At 44.1% G+C, this 14091-nt stretch overlaps 1 protein-coding gene across 5 annotated transcripts in view; it reads right to left on the bottom strand.

Annotated features, from left to right (window-relative positions):
* The window catches only part of plxna1 (plexin A1), a 226735-nt gene that overhangs the window by 63112 nt on the left and 149532 nt on the right, over positions 1–14091 (bottom strand).

Below are 14091 nucleotides of genomic sequence, written 5' to 3' on the forward strand. Positions count from 1 at the left end.
TTCATGTCCGACAACTAAGGTTATTCCCTGTAGTGGATCTGCTCACATTGCAGAGCGAGAGCTATGCCTCAGCTGAGAATAGCAATTTGGCAGCACCAATTACATAAATAAGTATAATATTTACATTCCACAAACAAAAAAGGATCAAATAATCTGACTTTTACGGTGAAGGCCTTTTTCTGACTTCTCTAAAGCAACTTTGCTTGCATATTCTGTCTTATAGTAAAACTCCATTGTTCACTTTCTTCCAATAGTTCTTAAGTCCTTACAAAAGTCCCTTATCTATGTAATTGCTCTTCTACATCAAATCCACATGGGGTGCAGTCTGAGCTAGGCAGCTGCACATTAATCACGCAATGAAATTCCAGGACCACATTTATGCAGTATTGCAAGCTTAATCTGGATACATATTTTAGCCAAGACCACACCTCTGATCAATGAAGGAAGTTATAATTAACCAAAGGTAATGAAGTCATTTATTATAAAGCTGACCACAGGATGCTGGCTGTGTCCCCAAACCCAATGTGAGTGTATGTAATTACAGAGATAGGAAATAACCAATGGGAAAATAAAGTTCTCCCAAGTTTGTATGAAGTGGCTTCTTTAGCTGTGGTCTGCTTGGTGTTTGGATAATTAGGGTTTTAAATCTCAATCTCAGCAGCCTGATTCCTAAATGTGCATCTTATTAATAAATGATGCCTATCAAAGCATCTCTATTATGAAGATGCATTAAGATGGGATGGGTTAGTAAGATAAGCACGGGAAAGGGATGAGCCGGAAATCAGGCACAAAGAGGAGCCGCAGGGTCCAACAAAAAGCCTCCGCTGGCATTGGGCTACAACACCAGGCACACAGCAAGGTGAAGATGTGGTGGCGTTAGTGGGAATTCCTTGCTCTGCAGGGCTATTGATTCTAAATCGATAATAGCCAACAACATAAGCAGACAAAGGACAAGACAATCCAGGTCTATATATGTCCATACTTCAAGATATACAATGGGACAATCCATGGCTACTGATTTAGGTCTACAACAGTTAATCCAATAAGATAGGCATAGGTCAGTCTGATCCATGGCTATTCGGTTCCAAGTCTATACCAGCCAATAACATACGATTAGAAGACATATGGCTATTGCTTCCAAGTCTATACCAGCCAATACCTTCCAATAAGGAAGGGCTCTTGAAGAACATTTTTTGTGAGGGACACCATCACTTTAAAAATACAGTAAAGTAGTACTTTATTTTTTTGTGGTATTATTCCACAAAACTGTTATTTGACTTGCTAATGAACACCTAGGAAGCCAAAATGCTGCAGCCTAAAGAAAATCTGGTCCTGACTATGACAACCCAATGGGTTTTAATAACGTTCAAATTAGTCAGGAGCTTTATAGTTTCCAAACAGAGTGCCTAGGTCTCTCTGCATTCCCCTGCCATAGTTCCCTTCAGGTCAGATTCAGACCTTAAGAAGTCTATGTAGGCAGCCTTGCTGAGAGGGTTCGAAGTCAACTTTGCAGCAATGCCATATTGCATTACTATATTTGCTGCTGTTGGATTTCTCCACATCCTCCACCTAGTGGCAAAAAGCAGAATGCATTCATATTGACAACTGATGTGCTTAATGTAAAAAAAATGAATACAAATATAAAGGAAATATAATTTAGTTTGTTTTCCCTTATATCCCTAATTGGCTGGTTAGTTTCACAGACCCTAAAGCCACATTCACCTGTCCCATCCATCAGCACAGACAGGGAGCGTGTCAGTGGGCGCGCATGTCACTCAGCGCTCGCACACGTGCAGATATTATATTTATTCTAAAGGCCTGAGCATGTGGCGGAGCGTCTCCCTTCGCCCATATGTTTATGTTATAATCGTGTGCATACTCGCTGGATACCAGCACGTAGCGGTGTGGATTTCATCAAGCTGTCATTCACGGGAAAAGTATATAAAAAAAAAATGAAGTTTGCACATTTTCTTTTTTTCTAAGCCCAATATGTTCAAAATATGTGAAAATAATTTAGTCCGGCCAAATGCAGGAATTTTTTCTTCAAAACAAACTTTTTGCAGTTTATGCAGTGTTACGTATCAGTTAGAAACAAACCAAAATTCTATAATACGCTGCAAAAATGAACAGCTGTGCATACTGTGGCCCCTCCAGCTGCTTCTTGCACTACAATTCCCAGCATCCCTGGGAGGTACAATTACAGCTGCAGGGCCATATTCCAGACCGAGGTGAAACCCATTCAGGTCGCTGGCCCACAGGCACTGCTTTGGTTGGGAAATACCCAAGCAGTATATTCAACTCTATAAAAGCCTTTCTCGGCCTGGCAAACAGCTAGAGAGCAGGCCTTTGTGGTGAGCACAATCACAAACAGTATAAGAGAGTGAGGGTGGGGTGGGAAAATATAGAAATACACACACAGCTGACAATGAAAAACACATTTTCCCTCAGGGCCCTTCCAAGCAGCAGAGATACAGTCTGATGCAACGCGCAGCCCCGTATTGCTGCCTATGCCCAATGCAAGGGCCCCGAGAGGGGCAGGCCATCGGCCTAAGTATGGGGGAGGACTGCTCAAGGGTAGCTAATTACATGTTTTCATGAACCGGAGACTTGAAAGCAACAAAACTGCAACATGTCAGGGGGGAGTGTGCCTTCCCAGGGGCCAGCTATTTCAGACAGGGCCGTGTGTGTGCAGCGGTTAACTACTTCCCTGCTACAAGACTTGGTGCCATACTGGGAGCCACCCCTTCAAAGCAGAAATTATTATTATTGTTGTTGTTATTATATCTGACCTACTTTTAATTTTATCAGGAAAGAAGAAGGAGGGTGCCTAATACACAGGTTTGTTATTATGGTTAAGTGGGTGCTGTGTTGCTAATATAAATGAGACACCAGCGGTCTCTGGCCTTCACTTGTGCCCCATGGTTGGCTCCATTCCATCTAAATGCCAGCTGTGCTAGATGCAGGTTGGATATGGCAGGTCCCTACCCATTAATATTCTCCCTGATAGACGGGAACATAAATCTAGCTCATTGCAAACACCAAATAAACAATGGAAATGCAGTCTGAACGGCAGCAAAGTGGCACCTGCGGGACCCGCTCTGGGGAGCCGTGGAGGAATGAGCCATCACCAGCAGTTATTAAGTGGGCTACAATTCACATGCCTAATTAACCAACTCCCTGCAAGAGGAAGAAAGAGTGAAAGAGTGTCTGTCTCATGGAGGCTCACTGGTACTTTAATGACTCTTGGGGAATATAAATGGGCCCAACATTCGCTGCCCTTTCACTTGCGCATTTTCTTTTCTACCACAGAAGATGCATATGGGGGGGGGGGGTATCAATTTGCACTAATCAGGATACTGCTGTTCTACCGCCATTCTATTTCACTCTTCTATTACATGAGACATTCAGAACAGGCGTTAACTGGCAGTGTTGAGTTGTTTGGAAGAAGTATAACTCTTTTGTTGGCATGGAAAGACATGATGGCCGTTCTTGCTATGAGCGGCCATAAATGCAGTTCAGATCTGATGAGTGGAGGATCACAACATTATTATACTCATATAACACATGCATGGTAAGCCCAAATTAAGCTTAGAGGGCACAACTAGCAGTTACAGACCCCAAAACCTTCCCGGTAAAGCTTCTAGCCCAAAGGTGGTCAGTGGTACAGCTGACATGGCGCCAAGATTGTGTCCTTGTGTTCAGTTAATGCCCTGTTGTTTGAGAGCACAGAAGAACACCATGTGGTAGCCACACCTTTCTCCAGCCATGTAAACTCTAAACTGGGGTACATATAATAGACTAGGGTTAGGCAGATTACTCTGTAGCAGTTCATTTTATAGCAGGGAAATCGCCAAATGGCAATTAGTCAGGCCACCCTCACAAATCAGTGTCAGTGGTTTTGGCTGTGAACATCTTCCCATTGACTCAAACATGGAAGATGCAAAGGTCATTATATGTCAAGATCATTCATTTTCCATTGCCTCACTAACCAAAAGGGAAGCATGATGAGAAACACGACAAGCACCAGGGAAGAACCTTTGTCCCTACCTATGATCCTACTCTCTCCAGAAATCCATGCAAGAAGATGTAAGCTTGCTACCCACCACAGAAAGCTATAGCCGCTCGAGTATCCACAGGGCAGTAGAAACAGGGTTTAGAGGACCAAGAGGGGTCCCCCTAAACCTATAAGTGGAGGCAATAATCTTGTACAGACAAACCTGTCCATTTTCCCAGATACAGTGTATGTCAGGTTTAGGAGGAGTTCATTATACAGAGGGCTTTTAGTGAACTAGTAAGTTACCATCTTCGACAGTTCAGAAGAACCAAGGGAAACCAGCTGATTTATGGTTTAGTGTAAGAAAAAACAAAAACCACACGTATTTCTTAATTAAATCAAAAGCACCACATATTTCTCAAGTCGTATTCATTGAGCTCAATAATAGTGTATAGTGGCCCTTTTACACTCCCTAAATGTTAAGTTTAATCATATCCTGCCAATACAGGAATACCCTCCCTGGTTAATACAGTATTGGTCACAAGTCCGCATTCTAATACAGAAAGAGAGCCTCATCCTGAAAGTATGTGGGGCTGTCCAAAACAGGAAACACCTGGGTAGAACTTGCCCCCCCCCCCACGCGTACAAGGTCTAGCGAGCGGTGAACCGGAGATTTCCAGTGCTTGGAAGCAGGGTATTTAATACATGAGCAAGCCTGCATGGCGCTCTCTTCTAGGAATCAATCGGATCCAAGGAAAATGTTGAGCTCTTTTTTTCTTACTAGGCCAAGGCGTAGAGAAACCACTAGTTTTATGGCTCGCTGGCAGCCAGGAAAATGTTATGCATCATGCACTCCAAACACTTAGCCCTAACTATAATAATATAAAGATGTTTCCCTTTTGTCTCTTCCAATTTCTCTGGCCCGGCACATCCTTGCCGACCTCCTCTGACCCTGCCATGCTGTCAGCATTATCCCCTCTATGGATGATTCTTGTTGCCCTCAATCATGGCTCTTCTGACCTTCCACTGTTACTATGCGTTATATCAGCTTAACTAGGCTGCGGGATTGTTGCCAACTGGCCTTGGTGTCCCATAGGTTCTGTCCATAGGAAGTAGCATATACTGGGTCCTAAGTAAAACCTTTTTTGGGGCCCCAAACTACGCAAGTTGTATAATGATAACACTAAAAGACTGGGTGCATCTGTCAGGCCACCCACTTTAAACCTATGCCCCCCGCCCTGCTAAGTTTGTGGTTTCTGTTTATATGCCCACACCACAAGGCCACGGGGGCTTCCTGCACAGCCGAGTAATATTTATGGTGTGTTAGTGAGTTTTCCCACACTCTGTTTACTATTTTCCTCTTGGCAGTACCCAATTATAAGCGTTTGGACCCTCCATTAAAGATGGCTTTAGTTGAATAGCTATTACAATGATTAACCTTCTAAAGCAGATTCCTATTTGAACTTAGAACTTAAAAATATTAACATGCAGAGTTGTATAGTTATGGTTTGTGACACTGCTCTATGGCAATGAAATGGTTCATGCACAAACATTCCTTAGCCCAAAATAGCAAAGGGTCAAGCTCCCAACTTCCTGGGCCGGGCCAGCAATACGGACTTGGCAGGAGTGCTTGACCACGTGTTTCCTCCCGTGCAGCTGTTTAGGTTATGGAATTCTGTTTGGGTTTCTACTAAACAGTGACTGACATTGCCCTTACAGTATGACTTACTGAGAGTATCCCTCCCACGGAGACATAACCCTTCCTTAGTCAGCCAACACCAAACCAACTCCCCAGACACCCGCCACATCTTGTTTTATGTTCCTTCTCACATACATCCCTATGTAACGCACAAACAGCTGTGAGGAGCTGTAGGTAATGCCATATATGTAGGCCATTTGGCACTGCAAGTTATTCTGCTAAATGAATATGCAGATCCACTTCCCTTCTGCTGCATCCGTGATAGTCAGATATGGAAAGAGTATAAATAGTTGCCTAGATATTATGAAAAGGTTAAAAAGAAATCAAGTTATAAATGGCTCGGTGAGGGAGCAATGCAACATGGCAGTGTGATTTATTTGCAAGATAATTTATGTAAGCAAGTGAGGAAGCTGTTGGAGAATGTGGAAGCATGAGGAATTAATATAAAATAGGCAAGGGTGTTATAGCAAATCTGCAAAGAAATAAAATAGCAAGTAGTCGAGTAATAGTGGGAAAAGAGGGCATGGCCGAGCACAAGAGCACAAGAGGAGCAAGAGGGCACGGCCAAGCACACAAGGAGCCAGAGGGCACGGTCGAGCACACGAGGAGCCAGAGGGCACGGCCGAGCTCAAGAGGTAGAGCCAGAGGGCACGGTCGAGCTCAAAAGGAAGAGCCAGAGGGCACGGCCGAGCTCAAGAGGAAGAGCCAGAGGGCACGGCCGAGCTCAAGAGGAGGAGCCAGAGGGCACGGCCGAGCTCAAGAGGAAGAGCCAGAGGGCAGGGCCGAGCTCAAGAGGAAGAGCCAGAGGGCACGGCCGAGCTCAAGAGGAGGAGCCAGAGGGCACGGCCGAGCTCAAGAGGAAGAGCTAGAGGGCACGGCCGAGCTCAAGAGGAGGAGCCAGAGGGCACGGCCGAGCTCAAGAGGAAGAGCCAGAGGGCAGGGCCGAGCTCAAGAGGAAGAGCCAGAGGGCACGGCTGAGCTCAAGAGGAGGAGCCAGAGGGCACGGCCGAGCTCAAGAGGAAGAGCTAGAGGGCACGGCTGAGCTCAAGAGGAGGAGCCAGAGGGCACAGCCGAGCTCAAGAGGAAGAGCCAGAGGGCACGGCCGAGTTGAAGAGGAGGAGTCAGAGGGCACGGCCGAGCTCAAGAGGAAGAGCCAGAGGGCAGGGCCGAGCTCAAGAGGAAGAGCCAGAGGGCACGGCTGAGCTCAAGAGGAGGAGCCAGAGGGCATGGCCGAGCTCAAGAGGAAGAGCCAGAGGGCACGGCCGAGCTCAAGAGGAAGAGCCAGAGGGCACGGCCGAGCTGAAGAGGAGGAGTCAGAGGGCACAACCGAGCTCAAGAGGAGGAGCCAGAGGGCACGGCCGAGCTCAGGAGGAGTTTCCAGAGGGCACGGCCAAGCTCAGGAGGAGGAGCCAGAAGGCACAGCCAAGCTCAACAGGAGCCAGAGCAAAGGCCGAGCAGTCAATAGGAAGGAGTGCCCTGTAAGCTGTGTAGATGAGGGTCTAGATATTTTGGGGTATGAAGAAGATGCAGAACACCATGATGGATAAACAAACCACAAAGTATTAAACAATGCACACACTCACTGGCATTGGCTGCCGTATTCACAACAACATCAAAATGAAGGAACAAATTGAGCAACAAAAATAGCAGCTAACTCTACGTAAATCCTTTTCAAGCACTGCTAGGAATCATTTATCCAGCTCTAAAGATGATAAGCAGTAGGGAGAGAAGAGCAAATGCTCATGAAAGGAGAGTCTGTTCATGGTGAAACGTAACATATAGGAACAGTCTTTTTATTTGCCCAATCACTTGCCACGTGGCAGAAAAATGGCTGGCATTTCCTCACACCCCTCACTACGGGGAGAGTAGTCACATTATCTGAAAATTTATCCCCCAGCCTTTCTGAGTACAATAAAAATAGATATGAAAAATGCAGCCTGAAAAATAAGTCTGCAAATGGAAAGGCGGAAACCAATCAGGAGCTTGGAATATTGTACAATTACTCAGAGGCGCCTGGCTACATGCAAATGCCGCAATGGTTTACTGACTGTCAGGCTTCCCCATAAATATCCCTCAAAGTTCTACCCCGACACTGACACGGCATTGCAGTCATTGGCATTCGCATCCAGTTCAAGGACGTATATGTGAAATCAAGACTTTTGCAATTAGATGTCATTTTGGGGACCGAACCCACAATCTTGCTGATTTCATTTCGTGCAGCAGATAACAGATGTGAAAAGATGCAATCAACGGGTCGCAAATGATAGGAATCCATAATGAAACCCAAGCTGCTGAAGTATTTGCTACTTTCATAGATGTGTGACCCACTTTATATTCCCTGGCACACATGGGTCACTTATTAAGCCCTGCCCACTGAATTGGATCCATACTGTACCGGGCCAGTACTTAATACAGTTTTTATTGGCCTCAGCCAATCTCATGTAACTGCCATGTCCAAGATTCTGACATCACCAGGGTTGCTGTAAAGCCTAGACCTTACCATCCATGTGATATCTATAGATGTATCCTTACGACAATTAACTCAACCTTGGCCGGTACTACTTGTGTGGGCCCCAGCTGCTTCTAAACTACAACTCCCAGCTGATACTGTAGGAATGTCAACATAAACCAGACCTATGCCTGTTTCTGTCAATCTGAAGCTGCCAGTGCCGACCAGACAGTCTTTCCTCTAACTCTGTATACATATTAAAACATCTTTGTTTACGCCTTGCATTGTTTTACAGGGGGATGTGACTGCATGAATGCCAAACAAGGCTCCCTGTCATTAGCCGCTTAAGCCCATCAAATAACCTGTGACTTAATGTGGAAAGCAGTTCCCAAGCTCAGTTCCAAGGTCTGTCATTGGGCAGAGAATCCTTTCAGCACTATGCAGTATTACAGAATAATACTGCTCTATTCTTCTTCTCCTAATTGAGTTTAAACAATAATCCAACATAGTATGGATCCTCAGCGAATCAATATCCTAATATAAAGCACAAGAGTCTCTTCATTCAGCAGTTCTCTATGGTTAAATGTAAGGATATTAGAAGCCAGCAAGATGTGCCATATCATATAATGGCAGGGGGGTTGCCGTAGGAGTAACATTATTTCTTATAATACCCATCTATATGAGTCATGTGACGAGCACTTAGAACTATCAATGTCCCATCTCACCACTATATTAAGTTGCAGTCCCTGGCATTGGGGTATTCCAGAAATGCCGTTTTTGGCTTGTGGTGTAATATGGAGGCAGCCATTGTCGATACTGGATAAGGAAGAACAATTGTTGGCTCTTCAGGTGAATGGAAGACTGGAAAGTTCGTATACGTTGAGATTTAATTGAAAATATTAATGGAGCATGTTTTTACCCTGTTACTATGTAATGTTCATGAGCATCTAGAATACTAGTATATACTATTTCTATAACAATATCCCTTCTATCTAATAACTACATTCAACTGAGCCTTGGAGTTCAATTAGTTAATCCCTTGAGGACTAGCAAAATGACTGTGGGAGCCACTGCAGCCCCTTATGGGCCCCAAGGGGACAACACAGAAAGAACTTTAAAGGTAATATTAAAAATACACATTTTGCACCAGGGCCTTTGGGACTATAGCTGCACCACCGCCCGCGCTTCTCCGCCCAAACGTATCATGGTTTAAACAATTATTGGCAGCAGCAAAGTCAGCTTCCTGACCCCAAACTGGATCAACTGAAGTCGAGTGACCTCATCCTGCATCCTCCAAATCCCACAATTCCCTGCACATGTGATGTCAATAAGGAAAGGAACATCACAGTGGAATGCATTGTGGGTTATATAGTCCCTGCATGCTGTCTGTAAGCTGAGGATACGTTGTTACAATTTGTAACATCAATGTTTTAGTCCCTCTTCCCCTGCCAGGATTTCAAATGATGCAGAAAGAGAAGAACTGCTTTCCAGCTGGATTTCAGCATATAAAATGGTATTTATGCATACTTTTTAAAGGAACAGATTACAGTGATAGGTATATTAGGGGTTTCTGAGTTATGTGGGGCTATTCAGTAAAATCCAGGGAAGGAGGTTTAAAAAAACAAGCCTGGGGGAGGCACATGATGATTTATCTTGCTGGAGCTGAGAAGAACCGGAAGCCTGTATACTATTGATTTTATTTTTAGAGTGTACCTATTAACAAAAAGCCCTTCTCTCTTTTACCTTGTGTGAGCAGGAGGCTGACATGCACCAAGAAAAGAAGAGGGAAAAACTGAAATAAGGTTGGATATCACAGGTTTTTGAACTGGTGATTCAGGTGTAATTGCAGTTTTGTTCTGGACAAAGTAGTCAGTCAGCGGGTTTAGTTAATGTGCAACTCTCTGCATAAATAAATTGCCTATGCCCTGGAAAACCTTACTGATCTATACATGATATCTGTATTTATCATCTTTAGTGGTACCTGTCGTGCTGTACAATGAAAAGTGAGTTCTATCTGCAAAGCAGACGTGCACGGGTCAAGGGGGGGTTTAAAACCATGGCCTTGATAAGTTATACAATATCGATAACGATGTCTGGTCAGATGAGAACCACAGTGGGTTGAGGATGTGGTCCTAAAAGGTCTGCTGGGCCCCTATCCAATTAATGATCAGATCAGCCCTAGTTGTAATACCCATACATTTGGAAAGTCTGCCAAACAACAGGATGTTTTATGGTATAGAGATCTTAAAATCCAATATAAAAGATTGGATAGAAACCCAACGAGCACAAGCTCCGTAGCTTGGGTTCTAATGATTTAGAAGAGAAAAAGCCAAGTTACGGTCGGTTAGATGCTGAAATATAACTCCAGCATGTTATGGTGAGTAGGAAAACGTAAGTGCAAAGAAAAAATGACTATTGAGCGATGGGGGAATAGTAATACATAGGAGGACTTCCTGAAACAAGAGTAAGGAGCAGTAGAGATAACAAGAGTAAGGAGCAGTAGAGATAACAAGAGTAAGGAGCAGTAGAGATAGGAGAGGCATAAAAAGGTCAAACAAGGAGGAGATACAAACACAAGGGATGGAACCAGAGCTCAACACAAGCCGCAGAGGGAGACATAATGTAACAAAGAACAAGAAACTTGATTCTGACACCACTCCCCTCCAGAAATCTATTTTTCCTTTCATATAAGTCACCTCCCAATGAACTCAACCTTAATATTCAAGTAACCTTCACATAAGGGGCCAGCCATGTAATCCGCTTAGATCAGGCTTTTTATTAAACTATGATTCATATGTAACTACAAGCGGTACAGACGCCTGCAAGGGAAACGGAGGAACTATCCAAGCATTGGTGCCAGAGACTTTACTGCACCCCACTGGAATCTTGCACTGTATCAATTCTTCTATTGGTCTAACAGCTAGCGGGGGGAGTAGTTAATGGAAGTGTTGCAAATAGGAACAGCAGGTATTGGAAGACTGCAGGCAGGGCATTAGCAGGAACAACACTCTAAAGTTGCCCATACACGTTAAGATTCGCTCGCTTGGCAAGAGACCTACGGGTGGGCAATATCGAGGAGCGTGTAGGCTAATTTGTTCGTTTGGCCCTGGAGCCAAACGATCTAAAGTTGCCCATGCATGTTAAGATTCGCTTGCTTGGCCCTGGGGTCAAACGATCGAATTATATTTGCAGCAATGGGGCAGTCGGTTCGGGGACCGCATCAATTTTCTAATCTGCCCAATCGAGATTGGCAGGCCCGTCGGTAGTGCCCATACACGGGCCGATTAGCTGCCGAATCGGTCTAAGGGACCCATATCAGCAGCTAGAATCAGTCCGTTTATGGGGACCTTAAAGCAACTGTGCAGATAGATGGCATAAACCCATACAATCCTAGGTATTCCCTCTTAATAAATACAATTCTGCAGAACAAAAATTATAAACGCATAGTGACCCTTATAGTAAGGAATATATTGTCTTTATATTTTCTATGAGGAATTCATGAGTGTACACCATAAAAATCATGACAGTAACCCAAGTAAGCTTTATTTCTCCTTTAAAACAAAAAAAAAATGCACCACCTAAATCGAGGCATCTGTTAGGCTACTGGATAAGGGGCACTGTTCTGCTGAAGACTATACTTTAATCCTTTTATTTACAGATGTGTGTCTCAAGGCGGACCAGTGAGCTCCTTCCATTCTAACTCCCACCTAATCTCCAGCTTGCTGAATCCTTTATTGCCAACACATTTGGCCATCTGCGGGCGCTGGAAGAGCTTGTCAGGGAGACGAGCAGAATAATGGCAGCGAAAACTACCAGGAAATATTTTTTGCGGATTGGTTCTGGACACATCATTAATCACTGCAGAATTGCAGCCTCTTTCCCCGGCGGTTCAGAAGGTCCTTTCCATGCAATGCATAGATAACAGCAAGACGTCTGAGGCTAGCGGCTGGGGTCTGCAGGTATTTCAAATGCAGAGATGCTTTCTAGCGTAGCCCTGTTAACCCGATCGACCCCAGAAAATCCTGCCATCAAAAATGATTATGTGCTTTCCAGTGGTTTTATTTGTTTCAAGCTACAAAATGCTCTTCTCGCCTCCAAGATCCAAGTGTTCCATTTATATCATACGTGGAAACGGAAGGGTGAGCCAACAGAGGAGCCCGCTACCCCTTGAGCTCCACGGGCAAGAGGGTTAAGAATGTCTAGTAGCCATGGACAGCTGTGCATCTCATCCAACCCTTCTATCCTGTAGATGTCAGTCAGAAACCACCCCAGGACACAGCTGACCTATCTATCAGCATGGGAGAAACAAGCGAAATGGGGAATGAAGTCGGAAAACAGCCTAGTGGTTTTTATCATTTGGATGTCATGTGCTCGTCTAATTTCCTCAAATAAAACCAACTCGCACTGCCCTTAAAATGAAATCAAAGCTAAGCCTTTTAATGCAATGCAGGCACTTCAACCGCAGATGGAGAATGACTAAATCACGCTGTCTCTTATATAACAGCACTGAAATAACCTTTCATTACTTGGGGGTTTTTTATTTAACCGTACTTGAGAAAACAGGCAAAACTCAGATATAACTTTGTGGAGTCTGGCCCTCAAGAAAGAGCTTGGGACTAACTATGGGATAAAATATAGGAAATATATCATTTATATTCCCCCATATAATGTATATTGCCCACTGACCACAAAAAAGTAGTTCCACAAAGCACCTTCAGCTCAGGTGCTTCTCTGGCCTCTCACACCAAGCATGGCCGCCTTTGTATCATTCGCCTACACAGAACCCTGCGGCGAGACAGACTTGTGATTCCTCAACAGCTCCCGCCCCATGTGGAACAATTCATCCAAGAGGCTTTTCAGTTGTCTCGTTTCTGACACAGATCACTAAGCAGGCGTGGGGCTTGCTGGTATATTAGTATTTTAGAAACAAAAACCAATAGTAGTACAGGTATCTGACCCCTTATCCGGAAACCCGTTATCCAGAAAGCTCCGAATTACGGAATGCCCGTCTCCCATAGACTCCATTTTAATCAAATAATTCAGAATTTTAAAACTGATTTCCTTTTTCTATGTAGAAATAAAACAGAACCTTTTAATTGATCCCAACTAAGATATAATTAATCCTTATTGGATGCAAAACAATCCTATTGGGTTTATTTAATGTTTTATTGATTTTTTAGTAGACTTAAGGTATGGAGATCCAAATTACGGAAAGACCCCTTATCAGGAATACCCTTGGTCCCGAGCATTCTGGATAATGGGTCCCATACCTGTACTTCCCCAAATTTGTGGGTTTGTTTCTATTTTTTCCTCAGTGCCATTTATAGCATAGGCCTTTACCTTTTCTTAGCTCAGTGGGATGGGCAGCACCTTCCTGCACCTGCATAGCAGGTAAGTTAAAGGGGAACTCCACCCAAACACAACTTAAGCTTTTTGAAAAGTAATCATTTTTAAGCAACTTTGCAATATACATCAATGAAAGAATATGCAGCCTTTTCATGATTTTTAATGTAATAATATGGTTTGGAACAGTTCCCTAAGCCCCGCCCCCTGTTCCCCTGCTGATCTGGCTGACTACTTTGGGACTCAAATAAAATGTAACAGTAGTCGACTGTCCTCAGCCTTCAGCCTGCATCCTCCCAATCCCACAATTCCCTGCACACGTGATGCCAATAAGGAAAGGAACATCACAGTGCAGTGCTGGTTGTAGGTAGTTCAAGTGCTCAGCCTGTCAGACCAGATTCATCGATCCTCCAAAAGCACAAAATACATAGATGAGGAGAGCACCAATTGCAGGATTCCTGCTTATAAAAAGGCTTTGTTTTCGACTACAAAAACAACATGTTTTGGGCTCCTTCAAACCCTTTTTCAAGTGTTTATCACAGTGCAATGCATTGTGGGTTATGTAGTTCCTGCATGCTGTCTGTAAGCTGTGGAGAAGTTGTTAAA

Source organism: Xenopus tropicalis, chromosome 4 (genome assembly GCF_000004195.4).
Source record: "Xenopus tropicalis strain Nigerian chromosome 4, UCB_Xtro_10.0, whole genome shotgun sequence".
Lineage (NCBI taxonomy): Eukaryota > Metazoa > Chordata > Amphibia > Anura > Pipidae > Xenopus > Xenopus tropicalis.